This window comes from Balaenoptera borealis (assembly GCF_965194805.1).
Source record: "Balaenoptera borealis genome assembly, chromosome: 1".
Taxonomy (NCBI): Eukaryota; Metazoa; Chordata; class Mammalia; order Artiodactyla; family Balaenopteridae; genus Balaenoptera; species Balaenoptera borealis.
In genome coordinates this window covers 119,471,460-119,492,843 of record NC_138860.1, presented here as the reverse complement: position 1 = coordinate 119,492,843, position 21,384 = coordinate 119,471,460, and the positions used below count along the sequence as shown (strand labels likewise).

At 40.2% G+C, this 21,384-nt stretch overlaps 1 protein-coding gene across 7 annotated transcripts in view; it reads right to left on the bottom strand.

Annotated features, from left to right (window-relative positions):
- Positions 1–21,384, bottom strand: part of DDAH1 (dimethylarginine dimethylaminohydrolase 1) — a 248,109-nt gene that overhangs the window by 108,896 nt on the left and 117,829 nt on the right. Inside the window, exon 3 of one of the 7 annotated variants that reach the window (XM_082339396.1) lies at positions 12,708–12,805. The exons of the other annotated variants lie outside the window; for them this stretch is intronic. The gene's annotated coding sequence lies outside the window, so the exon portion shown is untranslated. The remainder of the gene's footprint in view (positions 1–12,707; positions 12,806–21,384) is intronic. 7 annotated transcript variants of the gene reach the window in all.

The following is a 21,384-nucleotide window of genomic DNA, read 5'->3' as shown; positions in this document are numbered from 1 at the left end:
TCACTCATGATAAAAACACTCAAAAACATAAGAATAGAGGAGAACTTCCTCAACTTGGTAAACATCACCTATAAAAACCTTACAGATGACGTTAAACTTAGTGGTGATAGACTAAATACTTTCTTTCTTAGATCAGGAACAAAGCAGGGATATTCACTGTCACCACTCACTCTTATTCAACATAGTATTATATAAGTTTTTAAAGTTTTCATTTCTCTGCGATAAATGTATACAAACACACGCATCTGAAAGTAATAAAAATATCCTTAAAAACAAATAAATGTTCATCTCATCTCAGATTACATCACTTATGGTAAGTCCTCCAGACCTACCTATTTTAGACCACTGTACTCAGTGTTTCTCTCAGTCATAGTTCTTATCACTGTTACAGTTGTCTGTTTATTCTTCTTCCCACCCCCAACCCTAGTAGACTATGGTGCAGTACCTAGCACATTGACCTCATGTAGGACTTTTATCATAAGAGTTGGCTAGATGACAACACAAGCTGAAGTTAAAAGGGGATTGTCATCAGACCCTCAACTATCATGAACTTTTGTATGGCAAACTCATCTCATTGTCACCAACTTTAGAGTCAGCTGATGAGGCTTTGAATCCTGATTTTCACTGCTTCAATGTGGGTACCAATCTGGGAGTCTCTGCTCCATCCTTTCTTTCTCCAGCAACTTTTGTTAAGAGTTGGAAGAAGCACACTACACCTTCCAGGTTCCTAATTTTTAAAGGTATTTCTTGCTTAGCAGTATTCCTTTTACTAGAGTTACTCTTTCAGTTTCTCATAGTTTATCATCTCACTGAACTCTGCATAAGTCTCCCCCAGGCTTGCTCATATAATAGTCCAATTAACACAGGGCAGTGGGAGGCAGCCCAGGTCCTTCCTCCTTGCTTCACTGTCTCAATCCAAGGCTGACTATCAATTCCAATGCTTCCTAGGAGTTCAACTCAATTATAAAAAGATATTCATTACATGGCAACTCAATGTCACTGAACCCTATAAGACTTCTTTGTCTCTCATGCAAATAGAAACTCTGCAAACTCTCAGAATTTTATTTGGATTCTCTTTTTACATGAATGTTACCTCACAGTGCATGAGGAAAAGGATTTATTTATAGCAATACCACTGGAAAGAAAGAGCATCCTCTAGCAACTGGAAGCTGTCTGCATTACGATAAGGCAGTGGGAGGGGGTAAAAGAATGGAGAATTAGTAAAGTAATTCTTTACAACTAATGGTGATAGTAGAGTATATTAGGCTAACAGCAAGGGCTGGCGAGTCAGAAAGTCCAGTTTAGAATCAAGTTTGCAACATGTACTGGTAAGTAATCTTGGGCAAATTATTTAATCTCTTGGAGCCTTAGTTTTGTTGATTGTAAAATGTGGATATTAACATCTACCTTAGAGGATTTCATGAGATAAAAATCTCAAGATCCTGTCACACAGTAAATACTCACTAAATGGCCACTAGTGATGGTGACACTCAACTGTGTCTGAACTCAGCCTTATAATCTGGCACTGCAGTAACATACCAGAATCCCTGGTACAGCGTATTGCATCCTCCTCAATAGCAAAGATTGAAGACAGCTGCTTATGGAAGCGGGATTAAATAGCATAAGACGCACTGCTCATGTATGATGAAGTGATTAAGAATCAGGAGTTAAATCAAAGCCTTAAGGACCATGTCTACATGTACCATGTCTACATGTACCATGGTCCATGTACCATGTCTACATCTTATAAGTTGCATAGTGGTCTATTAAGGCACGAATCAAGTCCATTTTCTGATTATAAAATATTTTTATATTTTATATTTTATAATCAGAAAATGGACTTGATTCGTGCCTTAATAGACCACTATGCAATTTATAAGATGATTAAAACAAGGTATAGAGTCACTGGCCCTTACAACATAAATCCTGCAGATTATTTCAGCTTTGAGAACACAATGAAAATATGATGTTTGGGAAATACAGCAGAAGAAATTCCAGGCAGAACTACAGTTGGCCCTCCATATCTGAGGGTTCTGCATTTGCAGATTCAATTAACTGTGGATCAAAAATATTTTTTAAAAATTCCAGAAAGTTTCAAAAATCAAAACTTGAATTTGCTGTATACCAGCAACTATTTACATAGCACTTACCTTGTATTTACAACTATTTTCACAGCACTTACATTGTATTAGGTATTATAAGTAATCTAGAGATGATGTAAAGTACAAGGGAGAATGTGCGTGGGTAGGTTATATGCAAATTCTATTCCATTTTATATAAGGGGCTTTGAGCATCTGTGGATTTTGGTATCTGCAGGGATCCCTCAAGGATACCAAGGGACGACTGTACAATAATTTCTTTTACTAACACAAAAAAGTATTCCCTATTATTCCTCAAAGCTCTAAAAAGTTTTTAGTATTTTATTTTCTAAAAATGCATTTTCATAAACTTGAGAAAAATATGCAGCAAGATTTATGAAAATCCCGAGGTGCTATATTTAATTTTCCAGCATATCAAAATCATCAAAGGAGCCAAAGGAAAAAAATCCTGCTCTGTTCCGGCAGCAACTGTTTTCTTCCTAGGAAGGCAAACCCACCTCTTGTCTATGCCATCAAACAGGTGTTTGCCATACCAAAGCTAATGTCTTCCATTTATGCCACTCATGTTGATTTAATATTTCAGAGAACACAAGAGTGTGATATACTAAAGTGGACAATGAAGGTTTTGGCAGAAATATCCTGGGAAAACTGTGGCTTATCGTTAATAAAAAATATGAGAAAGCAATAATGTATGGCTCATGAAAATGTGTACTATGGCAATACTGGCACACCATGAGCCTTGGTCAGAGCTGGCTCAGGTACTGGCTGGTGCTGGTGTTGCAGGAGCTCTGCTGGCTGCATTGGTAATGGTGTCCAGAGAATTAATCATCTAGATGAGTATTATGGTGGAGGTAAGGAGAGGTGTGGAGCAGGAGAGCTGGAAAGTTCTGAGTTTGGGAGAGCAGAGAAGCTCCACAGCCACACAGGACCATTACCAGTGGGAAGAGAGGCCCTAGAAGAGGCGAGGGCCACAACTGGGGAGTGATGGATGTTGTTGACAGCTCATACTTCTTTCCAGGGCCAGCCCTATTGCCTAAAGTTGAGACAGCAGAGGAGCTACTCAAGCAAGATGCATGGTACCATGGAGTTTTTAAACAAGTTCACATATTCTTTGACATTCTTCCAACAAATGGTAAAAAATTAACTCCCCTTCCTTTGAATATGTGTCTGCCTTAGTGGATTGCTCCTAATGAAAAAAAACTGTGATGATGCAAGATTTCCGAGACTAGGTTAGAAAAGGCAATACAGCTTCCACCTGGCACATGTGTGTGTGCTTGCTCTCTCTCTCTCTCTCTCTCTCTCTCTCCCTCCTTTACCCTCTCTCCCTTTTTCTCTGTGCCTCTGTCTCTTGGGTGCCCTGAGCTGACATATAGGAAGCCCAACAACCCTGATGCCACCATACTGGAGAGACCACAGGCAAATCCACATAGAGAGGGAGAGAGAGGCCTGTGAAGCCTCAGCTATACCAGCCCCCAGTTGTTTGAGTCTTTCCAGCATCACTTGCCAGAAATGTAAATAATTATTCTATTCCTGTTTGAGCCACCCCAGCTGACAGCAAGCAAAGCGGAGGTGAGCTATCCCTACTAAGTCCTGACCAAATTGCAAATTCATGAGCAAATTAAATTCTGTCATTGCTTTAAGCTACTAAGTTTTGGCATAATTTGTTAGGCAGCATTAAATAACCAGAACAAAAATCAAGATGATAATGGGGAAGATTTATTTTCAAAGGGCCCTTAGCTTTCGGGATATGATATGTGGATACTCAGAAAGTTCTGTTTAGCAGCCGAGGGTAGGTCAAAAGAAAACTTCTTATGAGAAGCTAGTGGTGAAAGCGAATAAAAATTCTATGACAGGGCTTCCCTGGTGGTGCAGTGGTTGAGAATCTGCCTGCCGATGCAGGGGACACGGGTTCGAGCCCTGGTCTGGGAAGATCCCACATGCCGTGGAGCAACTGGGCCCGTGAGCCACAACTACTGAGCCTGCACGTCTGGAGCCTGTGCTCCGCAACAAGAGAGGCCGTGATAGTGAGAGGCCCGCGCACCACGATGAAGAGTGGCCCCCGCTCGCCACAACTAGAGAAAGCCCTCGCACAGAAACGAAGACCCAACACAGCCATAGATAAATAAATAAATAATTTAAAAAAAAATTCTATGACAGGATGATAATTAAGAGGATGCGTTTTGCCCCCCGGGGCCTTGCCAACAGTCATGTGAGCACCCAGGCCCAAGCCTTCCTGGGCCATGCAGACAGGCATGCAGGGACTATGCCCCCACCCACCAGCAGGCTGACAGCAGCCCCACACCCTCCTGGGCCGCAGAGCCAAACACACAAGAAGGCTGCATTGTCCTGCAATGGGTCTGCCACCAGCACACAAGGCATGGCTTCAGAGCCAACCCAGCCAGGGCCAGCCCTACCTACTAGTGCACCCATGGTAGCCTGCCCTGCCACAACAGGGGGCTGCACACAGCCCATATAGGGGGCACTCCTAGAGCATATAGCTCTGGCGATCAGAGGGGAGTGTGCTGCTGGGACCCACAGTTTGTCTCCCACATAAGGCGACTTCTCCAAGACTGGAAAACCCAACTGACCTATCTAATACATAAACAAAGAGAATTGAACAAAAATGAGGAGACAGAAAAATACATTCCAAATGACGGAACAAGACAAAAACCTCAGAAAAAGAACTAAACAAAGTGGAGACAGCGAGCTAACTGATAAAGAGTTCAAGGTAATGATCATAAAGATGCTCAACAAACTTGAGAGAAGAATGGATGAACACAGTGAGAATTTCAATAAAGAATTAGAAAATATAAAGAACCAAACAGAGCTGAAGAATACAGTAACTGAAATAAAAAATACATTAGAAGGAATCAATAGTAGATCAGATGATACAGAAAAAGGATCAGCGATCTGAAAGACAAAAGTAGTGGAAATCAACCAAGCTGAACAGAAAAAGAAAAAGGAATTTTAAAAGATAAGGACAGTTTTAAAGACCTCTGGGACAACATCAAGTGTATTAACATTTGTATTATAAGGGTCCCTGAAGGAGGAGAGAAAGGGGCAGAGAACTTATTTGAAGAAATAATATCTGAAAAATTCCCTAACCTAGGGAAGGAAATAGATATCCAAGGCCAAGAATCAGAGCCCCAAACAGGATCAACCCAAAGAGGACCACACTAAGACACATTGTAATTAAAAAGGCAGATATATTGTTTATATTTTTTTTATTGAAGTAGAGTTGATTCATAATGTTGTGCTAATCTCTGATGTACAGCAAAGTGACTCAGTTATACACATATATACATTCTTTTTTTTTTAACATCTTTATTGGAGTATAATTGCTTTACAATGGTGTGTTAGTTTCTGCTTTATAACAAAGTGAATCAGTTATACATATATATATGTTCCCATATCTCTTCCCTCTTGCGTCTCCCTCCCTCCCACCCTCCCTATCCCACCCCTCTAGGTGGTCACAAAGCACCGAGCTGATCTCCCTGTGCTATGTGGCTGCTTCCCACTAGCTATTTATTTTACGTTTGGTAGTGTATATATGTCCATGCCACTCTCTCACTTTGTCACATTGTACCCTTCCCCCTCCCCATATCCTCAAGTCCATTCTCTAGTAGGTCTGTGTCTTTATTCCCATCTTGCCCCTAGGTTCTTTATGACCTTTTTTTTTTTCTTTTTTATATTCTTTTCCATTATGGCTTATCACAGGATACTGAGTATAGTTCCCTGTGCTATACAGTAGGACCTTGTTGCTTATCCATTCTAAATGTAATAGTTTTCATCTACCAACCCCAAACTCCCAGTCCATGCCTCTCTCTCCCCCTCTCCTCTTGGCACCCACAAGTCAGTTTTCTATGAGTCTGTTTCTGTTTTGTAGATAGGTTCATTTGTGCCATATTTTAGATTCCACATATAAGTGATATCATATGGTATTTGTCTTTCTCTTTCTTTCTGACTTACTTCACTTAGTATGATAATCTCTAGCTGTAGCCATGTTGCTACAAATGGCATTATTTTGTTCTTTTTTATGGCTGAGTAGTGTTCCATTGTATATACGTACCATATCTTCTTTATCCATTCATCTGTTGATGGACATTTAGGTTGTTTCCATCTTTTGGCTATTGTGAACAGTGCAGCTATGAACATAGAGGTGCATGTACCTTTTTGAATTATAGTTTTGCCTGGGTATATTCCCAGGAGTGGGATTACTGGATCATACGGTAATTCTATTTTTAGTTTTCTGAGGAACCTCCATACTGTTTTCTATAGTGGCTGTACCAACTTACATTCCCCCCAACAGTGTAGGAGGGTTCCCTTTTCTCCACACTCTCTCCAGCATTTGTTATTTGTAGACTTTTTAATGATGGCCATTCTGACCAGTGTGAGGTGGTACCTCACTGTAGTTCTGATTTGCATTTCTCTATGATTAGTGATGTTGAGCATCTTTTCATGACCTACTGGCCATCTGTATGTCTTCTTTTTTTTAATTTAATTTAATTTAATTTATTTATTTTTATACAGCAGGTTCTTATTAGTTATCTATTTTATACATATTAGTGTATATATGTCAACCCCAATCTCCCAATTCATCTCACCCTGCTCCCCTCAGCTTTCCCCACTAGGTGTCCATACATTTGTACTCTACATCTGTATCTCTATTTCTGCCTTGCAAACCAGTTCATCTGTGCCATTTTTCTAGATTCCACATATATGTTAATATATGATATTTGTTTTTCTCTTTCTGACTTACTTCACTCTGTATGACAGTCTCTAGGTCCATCCATGTCTCTACAAATGACCCAACTGTGTTCCTTTTTACGGCTGAGTAATATTCCACTGTATATATGTACCACATCTCCTTTATCCATTCGTCTGTCGATGGGCATTTAGGTTGCTTCCATGACCTGGGTATTGTAAATAGTGCTGCAATGAACACTGGGGTGCATGTGTCTTTTTGAATTATGGTTTTCTCTGGGTATATGCCCAGTAGTGGGATTGCTGGTCATATGGTAATTCTATTTTTAGTTTTTTAAGGAACTTCCATACTGTTCTCCATAGTGGCTGTATCAATTTACATTCCCACCAACAGTGCAAGAGGGTTCCCTTTTCTCCACACCCTCTCCAGCATTTGTTGTTTGTAGACTTTCCGATGATGCCCCTTCTAACTGGTGTGAGGTGATACCTCATTGCAATTCTGATTTTCATTTCTCTTATAATTAGTGGTGTTGAGCATCTTCTCATGTGCCTCTTGGCCATCTGTATGTCTTCTTTGGAGAAATGTCTATTAAGGTCTTCTGACCATTTTTCGATTGGGTTGTTTGTTTTTTTGCTCTTGAGTTGTATGGGCTGTTTATATATTTTGGAGATTAAGCCCTTGTCTGTCACATCATTTGCAAATATTTTCTCCCATTCTGTAGGTTGTCTTTTCGTAAAACGGCAGAAATATAAAGAGAGAAAAAGCAGCAAGAGAAAAGCAACAAGTTACATATAAGGGAACTCCCATAAGACAATAAGCTGACTTTTCAGCAGAAACTTTGTGGGCCAGAAGGAAGTGGCATGATATATTTAAAGTGATGAAATGAAAAAAACCTACAAACAAGAATACTCTACCCAACAAGGCTATCATTCAGATTTGAAGGAGGGATAGAGTTTTATAGACAAGCAAAAGCTAAAAGAGTTCAGCACCACTAAACCAGTTTTATAAGAAATGTTAAAGGGACTTCTCTAAGTGGAAAAGGAAAGGACACAATGAGAAATATGAAAATTACAAAAGGAAAAAAATCTCACTGGAAAGGGCAAAAATACAATAAATGTAGTAGATCAACCACTTATCAAGCTAGTAGGAAAGTATCCACAATAAGTAGTTATGGGATACGCAAAACAAAAAGATGTAAAATATGACATCAAAATATTAAACAGGTGCAGGGAGTTAAAATGTCAGGTTGTTATAATGTGTTCAAACTTAAAAGATCATCAACTGAAAATAATAATATATATGTTGTTATATATGAACCTCACGGTAACCACAAACCAAATGACCAAAAACCTGTATAAATACACACAAAGAAGAGAAAGGAATCCAGACATAACACTAAATATAGTCATCAAATCACAAGGGAAGGAAGGAACAAAAAAGAACTTCAAAAACAACCAGAAAACAGTTAACAAAATGCAAATAAGTACATACCTATCAATAATTACTATAAATGTAAACAAAATAAATGCTCCAATCAAAAGACATAGAGTGGCTGAATAGACACAAAAACAAGACCCAAATATATGCTGCCTATGAGAGACCCATTTCAGATAGAAAAACACACACAAGCTTAAAGTAAGGGGAGAGAAAAAGGTATTCCATGCAGATGAAAACAAAAAGAAAGCTGGGTTAGCAATACTTACATCAGACAAAATAGACTTTAAAACAAAGACTGTAACAAGAAACAAAGAAGGACATTACATAATGATAAAGGAATCAATCCAATAAGAAGATACACCAATCGTAAAGATATATGCACCTAACATAGAAGCACCTAAATACATAAAGCAACTATTAACAAACATAAAGGGAGAAATCTGCAGTAATACAGTAATAGTAGGGGACTTTAACACCCCACTCACATCAATGGACAGATCATCCAGACAGAAAATCAATAAGGAAACACTGACCTTAAGTAATATGTTAGCCAGATGGAATTAATAGATAAATATAAAATACATATAATATTCCATCCAAAATCAGCAGAATACACATTCTTTTCAAGTGCACATGTACCATTCTCCAGGACAGATCACATGCTAGGCCACAAAACAAGTCTCAGTAAATTTAAGAAGACTGAAATCATATCAAGCATCTTTTCTAGCCACAACAGTATGAGACTAGAAATCAACTACAAGAAAAAAACTTCAAAACCCACAAACGTGTGGAGTGTAAACAACATGCTACTAAATAAACAATAAGTGGTGGGTGTTGAGAAAAATAGACAGCTATATGCAAAAGAATCAAACTGGACTACTTCCTCATTCTGTATACAAAAATAAACTCAAAATGGATTAAAGATTTAAATGTAGGACCTGAAACCATCAAAATTCTAGAAGAAAACATAGGCAGTATGCTCTTTGATATCAGTTTTAACAATATTTTTCTGGATCTGTCTCCCCTGGCAAGGGAAACAAAATAAAAAATAAACAAATGGAACTACAGCAAACTAAAAAGCTTTTACACAGTGAAGGAGACTATCAACAAAATGAAGACAGCCTACTGAATGGGAGAAGATAACTGCAAATGATATATTCGATAAGGGGTTAATATCCAAAATATACGAAGAACCCATACACAACTCAACATCAAAACACCAAACAACCTGATTTAAAAATGGAAAGAGGAACTGAATAGACATTTTTCCAGAGAAGAAATAGAGATGGCCAACAGGCACATGAAAAGATGCTCAACATCGCTAATCATCAGGGAAATGCAAATCAAAACCACAATGAGATACCAACTCACGCCTGTCAGAATGGCTATCATCAAAAAGACAAAAAATAACAAGTGTTGGTGAGAATGTGGAGAAGAGGGAACTCTTGAGCACTGTTAGTGGGATTGTTAATTGGTGCAGCCACTATGGAAAACAGTACAGATTTTTCTCAAAAAATTAAAAATAGAACTGCCACATGATCCAGCAATTTCACTTCTGGGTATTTATCTGAAGAAAACAAAAAGATATATGCACACCAATATTCACTGCAGCATTATTTATAATAGCCAAGATATAGAAGCAACCTAAATATCCACTGATAGATGAATGGATAAAGAGGATATGATATACATATGTGTGTGTGTGTGTATGTGTGTATGTATAGTCATAATAGAATATTACTCAGCCATATAAAAAAAGAAATCTTGCTATATGTGACATGGATGGATCTAGAAGGTATTATGTTAAGTGGAATAAGTCAAAGAAAGACAAATACCATATGATCTCGTTTATATGTGGAATATAAAAACAAAACAAATAAAACAAAATGAATACTAATTCAAAGATACAGAGAACAAATGGGTGGTTGCCAGAGGGGAGAGGTGTGTGTGGTGGGGGTGATATAGGTGAAGGGGATTAAGAGGTACAAACCTCTAGTTATAAAATAAGCCACAGGGATGTAATATACAGCACAAGGAACATGGTCAATAATATTGTAATAACTCTGTGTGGGGACAGATGGTTACTAGACTTATTGTTGTGATCAATTCATAATGTATGCAACCATCAAATCATTATGTAGTATACCCAAAACTAACATGATACTGTATGTCAACTATATTTCAATAAAAAATGAGGATGGTTTTTTGACTCAAGACAGACTAAATCTGAATCTTAAAAACTCTAGTATTTACTAAGCTTGTGATCTTAGTCAAGTTACTTAGCTTCTCTGAACTTCAGTTTGCCCATCTGGAAGACTGTGATAATAATATGAAATTCATAGAGCTGTTAGAAGAATTAAGTGCTTAATAATAAGTGCTAATTTAATGGTGACTATTATTATCATTAATTAATGGTGACCATTATTATTGTTATTTCTGCAGTTTTCCCATCGTTGCATTCTACCATAATTAGCATTGGTGAAGTACTAATGTTTCAGCTTATGCTAGTTTCCAAAGCCTCCTTCTATATAGACAATTCGCCAATTAATCAAGAATCTCCCAGTATATCCCTTACATTCCCAGCATTGTGCTAAACCTGTGGCAACTACAGAAGGATGGAGACTATCACCCTAGGAAATCAACAATCTAGACATCACGAACTCGAGTGACATGTTGAACAAGTGTCTTCAGCTCCCCAGGTGTCTGATGGAGTTCTGATCTCTACGTCTTCCTGCTAAAGGGCTACAATGCTGTGGAAAAGGCTTTTATCACTATCCCCAGCTGCTACAAAAGAGTTCTGCATATCATACATATCATGAGTATTTAGCAATCAATACATTATATTGATACATTAAACTCTTCTCTATTTTCTAATATCTGATATTAATATCAAATAATGACTATTTCTGAAACTGCTCTTTAAAATAATTTTAATTATGTAGCTACTATACACTAAGTAAGTGCTTTCCGTGTAAGGTTTAGAAACAGCTCAACATACAGTTCAGCTAACACTTGTTGAGTGCCCTGTTAGGACTCAGGTACAATCTGAAGAAAACTATTAAATTGAAATTAAATCTAGTAGAGTAACCTAGGCTCTGATAAGGACATAAAACAATTCCTTGGTAATGAATGAAGTTTGATGACTAATTTTCCTATTTTAAGAGCGATTAAAAACTTTTAAAAGAATGATAGAAAAGCAGTTTAATTCATAAACTAATAAGACAACAGCACTTTAAATGCATGTGTTCTAAAACAGTTCAGAGAGCAGCCTTTGATATGATGTCTCATAGTCTCTCCGTAGAGGAATTTATACTTTTCTGAAAGGAATTAAGAGTTTTAGTTGAAGCTCTGGATGATTATCCAAGTCAAAGCAAAACAAAAGCTATCATAGGCTTTAAAAACCTTTAATTCCACACAAATTTGCCTAGCTTATTAAGACTCTGTCTTTCCAGTATTTTCCACAGTAATGAATATCTGATGTTTACAAGCATTAAGCAACCTAAAAAGAAACACAAAATACTGTGGTATGATTGAGGAATTTAAAAATTTTTTATTATACTTTTTCCTAATCAAGAGCATGCTTTTTCTTTAAGGCAAAGTCCAATTTTTTGGATCCCTGAGTCAGATCTTCAATCTTCTTTATAGTCCCAAACAACTCCATCCTTTTTTGCTATTAGCCACTCTCCTCTCCAACTTTCCATTATCCCTCTGAAACTGGTGTGCAATAACCAAACTGTGTTGTGAGCTTATAGGGGTCTAACCAGAGGTGAGTAGCTGGGAAGATCACTATATAGTTCTATGAATTGCCTCCTGAAACTTGGAAGTCTATTCTCATCTCTGGCTCTACACAGTAACACTCTCAATAATTCTTGTCTTTGAAGGGGTTGGAGAATGTTATGTAAAACTAGGCAAGCTGTAACTTTTCATAGGTCAGAAATACCCAAGGGCTTTGGTTTTTAATGTAACTTCCTTAGATAAAAACCAGTTTCCTTTTTCTAATCCGGGAAGTGAATGTCTATAATACAACATAAATCACACAGTTTCTGATTTTACTGTCTAGACACCATCAACCCCCTTAACACTACCTTCTCTGTCAAAAGTCTGGGCAGGGCCCAAAATCAACTGATGTCCAACTAAGCTCGGAAATATATTCCTTCCAACTAAAGCTGGCAGAACTCTTGTGAGCACATTTGAAGCCAACGAAAAGCAGGATTGGAAAATTAAGAATGGTTAAAAAAAAAGAAAGAGGGCAAGTACAAAATCCTTTCACAAATTAACAAGGCTCAATGGCATCAACTTGAAAGGTTTCTATCTCCACCTTAACTTCCAAATAAAGTACTGTATCAGCCTTGCAGATAAATGCAGATATTTTTATAGCCTCACCATCCTCAACAGAGGCTCCACTGTCTGACAGACACAGATAATAAGAGAATTAAGTACATGCTCAAGAGGACAGCAACACTCACCTGGATTTTTATAGCTCCTCTTCTCTGAGCTCAAAGTCATCCTCCCAGCACACAAGTGAAGATTAGGGTATGGAGAACGGAGCCAAGAAATCAGTTGTCTGTGAAGGATGGAGGGTTACAGAACCATGTGAAGACTGGAGATCCACTACCTTTCTCTGATCACCCAACTGCTTTCCTCTGAGCCAGCTGAGGAAATGTTACATTATCCTAATAATAGTAGTAGAAATAACAGTAATGGCAGCTCTCATTCTTTGAGTGACTACTGTATGCTAGGCACTATACTACATGTTTCCTATTTATTATTCTCACAACAGCACAGCTTTCAACTCTATGACATGTTTGCTACAGAGCCGCAGAAGAAAGATCTGTCTTGGAGCAAGCACTAAGAAGGATTACTTTCTGAATTTCCAAAAGGATGATTTTGATGAAATCCAGCTTATATATAGCACTTTAACATTACACAGACTTTTTTCATTTCATCTTCACAAAAGCCTTGAGCAGCAAGAATCCTTATTTCTATTTTACATAGGAGGAAACTAAAGCTCAGGGAGACTGTGACCAAATCCATACATTCAAAAAGAACAAGGCAAAGGCTTGAACAGAGGTGTCCTGACTCCAACTCCCATGCTCTTCCCACTTCACCAAAACTGCCCCCTAGAAGAGTGGGCCCTGAGAACATTGTGAATGCTAAACCATATTAAGCACTGTCAATTCAATTCAACTAACATTCATTGAGCACCTACAGTGCGCCACTCACTGTGCTCAGTACTGAAGGCTCAGAAGTGAAAAAGCCACAGAGGATGCAGGAAAGGAGTTCACAGATTAGTGAGAGAGATCATCATGCAAATAAGTAACTGCAATACAGAGTAGTTTGTGCTGACCGCACAGGGGACACATAACTCTAGGAACGCTTCAAGGAGGAGGGGCATCTGAGCTAGGGTTAGTAGGGTAAATTCAGGAGTTCAACAGGCAGGCCCTTCTTTAATTCACAATAAAGAAGGGTAAAAGATTAGTGATTTATGCAATGTAAGCACTGTGCCCAAGACCAAATATCTAGGAAGATTGACATAGGTGGCTTTTGCAGGCCAGACTATAGGACATCAGATCAGAAGGGATGGTTAATGTTAGAACCAAATAAAGATACACGAAAAAATAAAGAGGTCCTTCTCGTTTTCCTAAAGGTTATGTGTTCCATGAAAATGTCATGTTATGTTTTAAAGCCAGACAAATTTATCCCAACAGTTAAACGTCATCTGCAACTCTGACCATTTGCTAGAATGACAAACCAAAATATAACAGCCCAGTAAAAATATCTGCAACATGCCCATGTTTGTTTTCTGGAGCATCTCTAATTGGAGCTGGTTAGAAGTTGAGATACTCCTGCTGAGCTGTACTGCCCCAGAGATTGCTCATGAACTTGTCTACTGGAGTGCTTTCGCGAAGAGGGAAAGCTGAAAGCCAGCCTGACTCTGTTGTTCATCTCCATTTCAAGTTCACCTTTTGTCCTATCCTTTGGCAATATCACTTCAAAGACATCAAGGTGGAATTCCCACCTTCTGAGGCCCAATATCCCAAATCCTCTCCTTCAGGCTCTTTTGCCCCTTGTTTTAACCCCACCTCCTTCCCTCTTCCTCTTCCTCAAACCTCCCATCACCACCCCTTATCATCTAATTTATGGCTTAGCATCGTGGAATGTATCACATTTCTAGGTGGAAACTGAGGATCTCATTTCCAGCCAGTTTTCCCCCCATTCTTCTCCTCTCTTCCCATTTGCCCATTTTCTTCTCAGAATCCCTTCTCCTGTAGCTTTTTATATTATGTCAATTTTTATGTGGGGGCAGGAGAGAAGTGTTCTCACTGAAGGGATGTAGTACAGGGGACACCATTCAACAGGAGAGAAAAGAAGGTCACTGAATTTCAAAACTCAAAGAGAGAAAAGACCAAGATGGTGGTCTCACCAGAGCATTTTTTCCCCCAACAATTCAGCGTTCAGATTCACCTCTTTTTAACAGGAGGAAACTACCTATACATGAGACACCAACCATTGCCTGTCTATTTATATGCAAGACTCTGCCCCGTCCAGAGACTCTGCTGCTTTGTTCAAACCTACTCTGGCCTATGACCCTGAAGCACAGCTGAGTGAACCAATATTAGGCACCTGACATAAACCCAGTCTATCCATAGGCTAGCCAACCACCTATGACTTGGTTGACTGGCTCAAAAAATTAGTATGAGCCCATGAGACTCCCCATTTGGGAATTTAAAATCGAGAAACTGCTGAGTCAGATTGACATGGCAGCTAAATTAAAGGAATATGAGGTAAACTGAACCACAGGTAAATGAAGTTATGAGAAAACAGAACAGAATGAAGCAGATCCATAGAGACAAGGGTGAGCTTGAGAGAAAAGAGCGACTCCATGTTCCTAATGATTTTGTGGTTTCAATTTGAGTATGTATATCCTGGCAATTTTCCTCATTTTTCTTACTGTCCTTAGGTCTCTGCTGTTTGCAAAAAACCTAAAACAATCCGACTAGAATGCAAAAATCATTGACCCAGTAATGGATTGCTAGTTTTAGCCTGCAGGCAGATCTGATAACTCCCCATCTAGTTCCAAAGTTTGCCAAAGATTCAAATTTAGTTACCAGGAATTGTAGGATTATTCCGTCTGAATTATGCAAAATGTTAACCAAAAGCTATCTGGCCTTTGCTCTCTGAATTTCCTCATCAACAGGCTAATCCTCAATGAAAACACAGGAAATATTTCTCCCCCGCGAAACTACCCTCTTCCTTCACATTCAATCATCCAAACAAGCCAGCTGTGCCCCTGTGTTCATCACTTATTCTAATTAACCCAAGGAAGACACAGAGGCCTTGTACAGTGCTGTGTGTTCAGCAGTAAATAACAGCCAATTAGGATCAGGAGTCGGAATCTTCACTGTCCTTTCTGGTAAGAAGATCAAGGTGCATTCACTTCAAGTTGTTATTCTGGATCACCAGTCAGAATTCATGTTTCTATCACTGCTAATCCTGTTCTTTAATTCTCTCAATCACTTCTGTTCTACAAGATAAAGAATGGCGGGAATTACTGAGTGAGAGGTTCTGAGAACCTGGTTTATTTTAGAGTTCTACAAAGGCTCCATTTCCCCTTCCCACCACCCTCCTTCGTTTACAAGTGAATGTCTATTGCTCTCCTTCAGCACAAATATTCCCATGAAAAACATCTATATAAATAAGTGAGTGGTGTCAGAATCTGAAGAAATGTGCCGTGCATCAAGAGCAGCTCTAAGTTCCCACTGTGATTCAGGACACTCCAGTGACTCAAATGACCTTTCTGTCCAAAGATTTGCATCACTTTGTTCTAGTTTTGCACTATATGGAATTACAGTAATGTGAATAATTTTTCTTCTACAAAAAAACCCACTAGGAAATCTATGAAAACATTTTTGACAATTGAGATAATCGCATTTTAATCTGTTCAATTAAACACAGTAAGATTACTTTTCTACCAGAAAATGCCAGTTAACTAAATTGTACTAAAGTCACTTTAGTGAGAATTCAAAGAATAAATTTACTTATTAAACTGAGCCAGAAAAGTAGCATTTAATTGATAGCTCATTATTACAGGAGGTGGGGAGGAAGAAGAAAAATTAAGTATATGCCTTAGTCAAGGCAGCTTACCCCAAACTTCTTCATAGGATGAACCTAATAAATACTTTAAAACATACAAGCATGCGTTGGATCTGAGGTCCAGTCAGCAGAATGGTCCACCAGGGCAAGGCCAGTGACCAATGACAGTTGCAACTCCAGGCAGAAGGAAGAAGAGTCACAGTGGCATCAGAGGCTCCAGCAAAAGGGATCGGGTTGGTGGGTTCACCCCAGCATAAGGCAGGCTGGTGTTTGGCCTGACACATTTACCAGGCAGATGTATGAGAGGGCTGGCACAACATGGCACCAGAGGGCTTGGCAATAAGTTTCAGGGATTCTCTCACACAAGGACTAGAGGTCAGTCTTGAGGTCTTTCATGGGGGATCCAGGCAGAAAATCAGCAAAGAAGGTCAAGATACAAACCTAGTTAATGGAACCAGGGCACAACTTCAGCATAGGAAATGAGCAAGGGTAATGACAGAACAAGGCCAAGAGCAAAAATGATGAGGCTGACCCACTGACCTACTGACCAAGGGGTCCTTTAATTTCCTCTGCTAAGAGCCAGACTGCTCCAAGAGCTTGTAACAGGACCAAGACAGCTGGTGAGAATGATGGATTTAAACTGCTGTTACACAATAAATACATGATAAATGATATTATTATTGCTGTTGTTTATTGTGAAGGGATTAACTGGGAGAAGGTGGGTCACAATGGAACGGGTCTACGGACCTGAAAGCTAGACGGGGGCACATGGAGACACATGTTTGGTGGGTGGAAGTCCAAGCAGGTGGGGCAGAATCTCTGGACAGCATGGTGGCAGGAACCAGTGGGAGGCGGGGTTGAGAGGTGTGAGGACGTGCGATGGTGCAGAGATAGGCAGACTGCAGGGTCTGCAAGTCAGAGCTGGCCAGAGGCAGGTCCCCAGGGGGCTGGAGTACAGGGACAAGACTCTAGTCCTCTACAGAGGGGAGAGGGGATATTCATAAGAACAAAACCAGAGCTGTACAAACAGGGGCAATGGCATGGGTAATGCATTAGTTTCGCCTGAATATGGGTAACACTGGCCTCAAGAGCAAGACTGAAGAGGGAGGGAGGGTAAGAAGCCAAGGGCTTACCCTAGCCATCACAAAAGTTCAGCATCTTAGTTGTGGGGTTAAGGGATGCTGAGACCCAAAGCCAGGCATGCCAAGCCTACCCTCCCTCCCCTAAGATACAGGGAGAACAATGTCCTGGCGTACTTCTATGTGCATCCCCGCTCCCTCAACCAAAACGCAGGTGCACAGGAATTAGACAAGTTGCAGCTTGCCTGTCTTATCGCTTGCACTGGGGCTTGTACTGTTTGTGTTGTTGACCTGGGGTCTGTGTTACCAACGGAGACACACAGAGTTAGGGTAACATCTACTTCCAGAATAGTAACAATCTGTGCCCCTATCTTTCACATAAATCTTCCCTTTGAATCAGCTCTGTGGAGACTGAGCAAGAGTCAGTGAGGGTGTATGGATGAAATTAACCCTTGTTCTTTACTCCAAAGAGCCGGGGGGTGGGGCGGGTTCCTTCCTCGAGCTGGGTCCATTCCCAGGATTCCTGTTCAGACTCCTACTCAGCATGCCCTCCCGCACGTACAAGGTAAGGTCAAAGTTCTCCATGGGTTGCTTAATTATTTGGCGAGGAACCCTGTCAACAAATATCAAGCCCAGACTAAATGCATGGCTGGAGACACTGGCCAGGCCTCTGTGATTCTGCTGGGTGGGGAAGGTTTCTGGGCTGGCCTCATGGATGAGGGATAGAGGCATAAGCAGTTGCTGAGCGGAAACTCTGTATTCAGAAAGGAAACCTTTGTCTCATTCTTCTTGATGTCCTCACTAATGGACGGGGCAGCTGCCTATGGCTGTGGGTCCCGCTAACCCAAATTCTCTAATGGTCAGCATGGTAGTTTGCTGTCTCTCTGGTATTAGGACCACATGCCTGGGCTTGGGAGTCAGAAAGACCTGGCTCCCTATCTCACTATTTAGTAAGCATTTGACCACAAGTAAGTCAAGTAACCTCTCCTCAGTCTTCCCATCTGTAAAATGGGGGGGATTTATAAGGGTGGGACGAAGGGGGGTAAACAAAGCAGCAAGCATAGCACATGATAAGTGGTAGTCACCCATGTGCTTGGAGCCTACCTAGAGCCCAAACTTTGCTTAGAGGGTGCATATTCTGATACGATTGGTTTCCTTGGTCTCTCATAGCTAGAGGGCTTTCCCAGGAGTCCCATAAGCTAGCTAGTCCCTTAACATGGGGTAAAAAGCCAGATACACTCCATGCCACTGCTGTAGATCTTGCTATCAAAGGTCTGAGAGCCATCTCAGGCAGGCTGGGACCCCAAGAGCTGGTCCTAAGGCTTCTGCTGAGGACTGTGGGACTGGGGACCTGTCTTCCGGTGATGCGACAGGGCAGGCCATGGCCCATTCCTACAGGTGCTGGGTTTAGAGTTCAGAGGCAGCCACTACATAATACCCACAACCATGATCCTTACAGAGTGCTTTCATTCGTTTCTTCACTTCAGCAAAACAGAGGGTGACAGAGAGCAGCGTCACCCCAGTTGACGGGGGGGGGGAATCCTGAAGCCCACAGCAATCGCCCACGAGCCCACAGCTACACAGCTTTTAAGCAGAGAGGTCTGAAGACTTCTAGTCCAGGTCCTGCTCAATGACAACCTACCTCTTTACTGCCCGGGGGAGGTTCTCTGCTAACACCATATTCAGCCAGCTATTTATCATCTGACCAACAAACATTTACCGCCTACTATTTAATAAGAGGTCTTACCTAAGAACTGATATTCAGGCCCTTTCCAGCTGAGGTCTCTTATGAACCTTTTACAACCTTATGAGGAAAGTCATCCTTTTCTTTTGCAGCACCTACCACTTTTTAAAAAATATTTTAATTTAAAATTTATTTTTTATTATTTTTTATTGAAGTATAGTTAATTTACAATGTTTCACGTGTACAGCAAAGTGATTCAGTTATACATATATATATATTCTTTTTCAGATTCTTTTCCAATATAGTTTATTACAAGATATTGAATATAGTTCCCTGTGCTATACAGTAGGTCCTTACCACTGTTCTGAAGTACACACATATTTGTGATTACTTATTTTATGTTTATCTCCCCAGTTAGACTTCAGGTTCCATCGGGGCAGGCGTTATATTTGTTTACTTTTTCAGTTTTACATACAGCAGGCACTCAACGACAGTAATTGCTTGTTGAACTAACAAAAGTCATGTACTCTTTTGGACAGATGACAAAACTGTGCCCAAATGTTATTTGCCCAAGTTGACCTTGCTAACAAGTAGTAGATCATTAGAGTTGCCTGGAGCTTGCTAAGGGTAGTCTCTTTTTATCAGGTCCCCTCTCAAAGGGTTATCAGAGTTTAGTGGTCATAGCGATATTGGTCAAATCTATTCAGTTAGAGACATCATCAAGAATAAGCGGGTCATCTCCAGTTCCTAAATAATAATGTTACTACTACCATTAGATACAATCTATCACTCATCATAGCAGTGTTACCAGTGGAATCACATTTGTAGAGGGCATCACAGTATTCAGAACACTTTGATCTTCAACATCCTTGGGAGACAGGCAAAAAGATATTTTACTGGAAACTGAAACTTGTGAATTGCCCAAGATGATGTAACTGAGAAGTGGAACCAAGACTCAACTCCAGGTGGAATTTCACCTTGCAATGTAAGAAGAATCTAAAAGTTCTTAAAAATGGAAAAACTATTAAATGTGTAAAGGAGTTGGAAATGTGAATTCAAATCTAAACACCCATACACAACCAGTTCAAATGGTAAGCTTAAAGGTAGAGATTCTCTAACTACTCATTTACTCAGAAGATCAGAAGGATGAAGAGGAATTATAGAAAGGGTAGTATATTTTGATTCAGTTGAATATGATGACTTACTCCTAAAAAAATGGGGTGGAGAGAAAGCCAGGGCCCACGTTACACCTGCCTTTTTTGGTGGCACCGGCTTTGAGGGACTGGCCCAGCCCCCCACTGAGGCTCAAGTGGATATTTCTAATGGCTTTTCCAACCTCCTGACAGGTTTCAGGTGGAGTCAGCACAGGAGACCAAAATACAAGAGCCGTGAATCCCAACTCTAGGCAGAGTCTCGTCTGGGCAGGCCCCAGGCAGCAAGCCCACAGCCAAAGGGACAGAGGTCTCCAATTTCCAGGGAGAGAAAGTAGCAAGAGAAAAGCACAGCCTCAATCCTTAGGGACTTGAATGACTGCTCTCTAGAAAGACAGAAAGCGGATAACCACGGAAAGAGGAGGGACTGATCACTGATGGAAGAGCTACTCTTCCATGGTACTGCTAGACACTTTAACATGTAAATGGATCTAATCATCATAACAAAGTTATAGGGTCATCAAAACTACTCCAGTTTTCACAAATGATGAAACTGAAGCTCAACTTGCTCAAGGCCACACAGCTAATAAGCAGGAGAACCACAGTTTGAATTCACAGCTGTCCTCTTCCACCCCTTCTGAGGGCAAATGGAAAGGAGAAAGCACAGCTCAAGGAATGTCACAGGAGTCAGTCTGCCTCTTGAGTCAGTTTAAAAACAGGCATGTGTCTCTACACACTGGGCCCTGTGTGACCGGTGAGCACGCCGGGATGATGACTGAAGTGCCTGAGACAATTAGGCACCTCAAGCAATGATGGATTTGGGGAGTGGAGCAAGCTGAAGATGCAAGTGGACATATCAGTGGGGAGCAGGGGAGAGTAGGATCAGTGGAAACGAGGCTGGAGTCCACAAAACATGAAAGTGCACAGGGCTCTAATGTGGCCCTTTTAGTAAGAGGTGTGCTTTCTGAACACCTGCCGTCCTGGGCTGTAACAGCATAACATCATATTTTGTTTTACAAATGAACATATCATTTCTAAGTGTACAGAAATACTCTATAGCATTTATGTGAGGGAGTCCTTGATATCTGAAAACGCTTATTCACTGAGAAAAGCCCAAGACTTTCCAACTATTTTT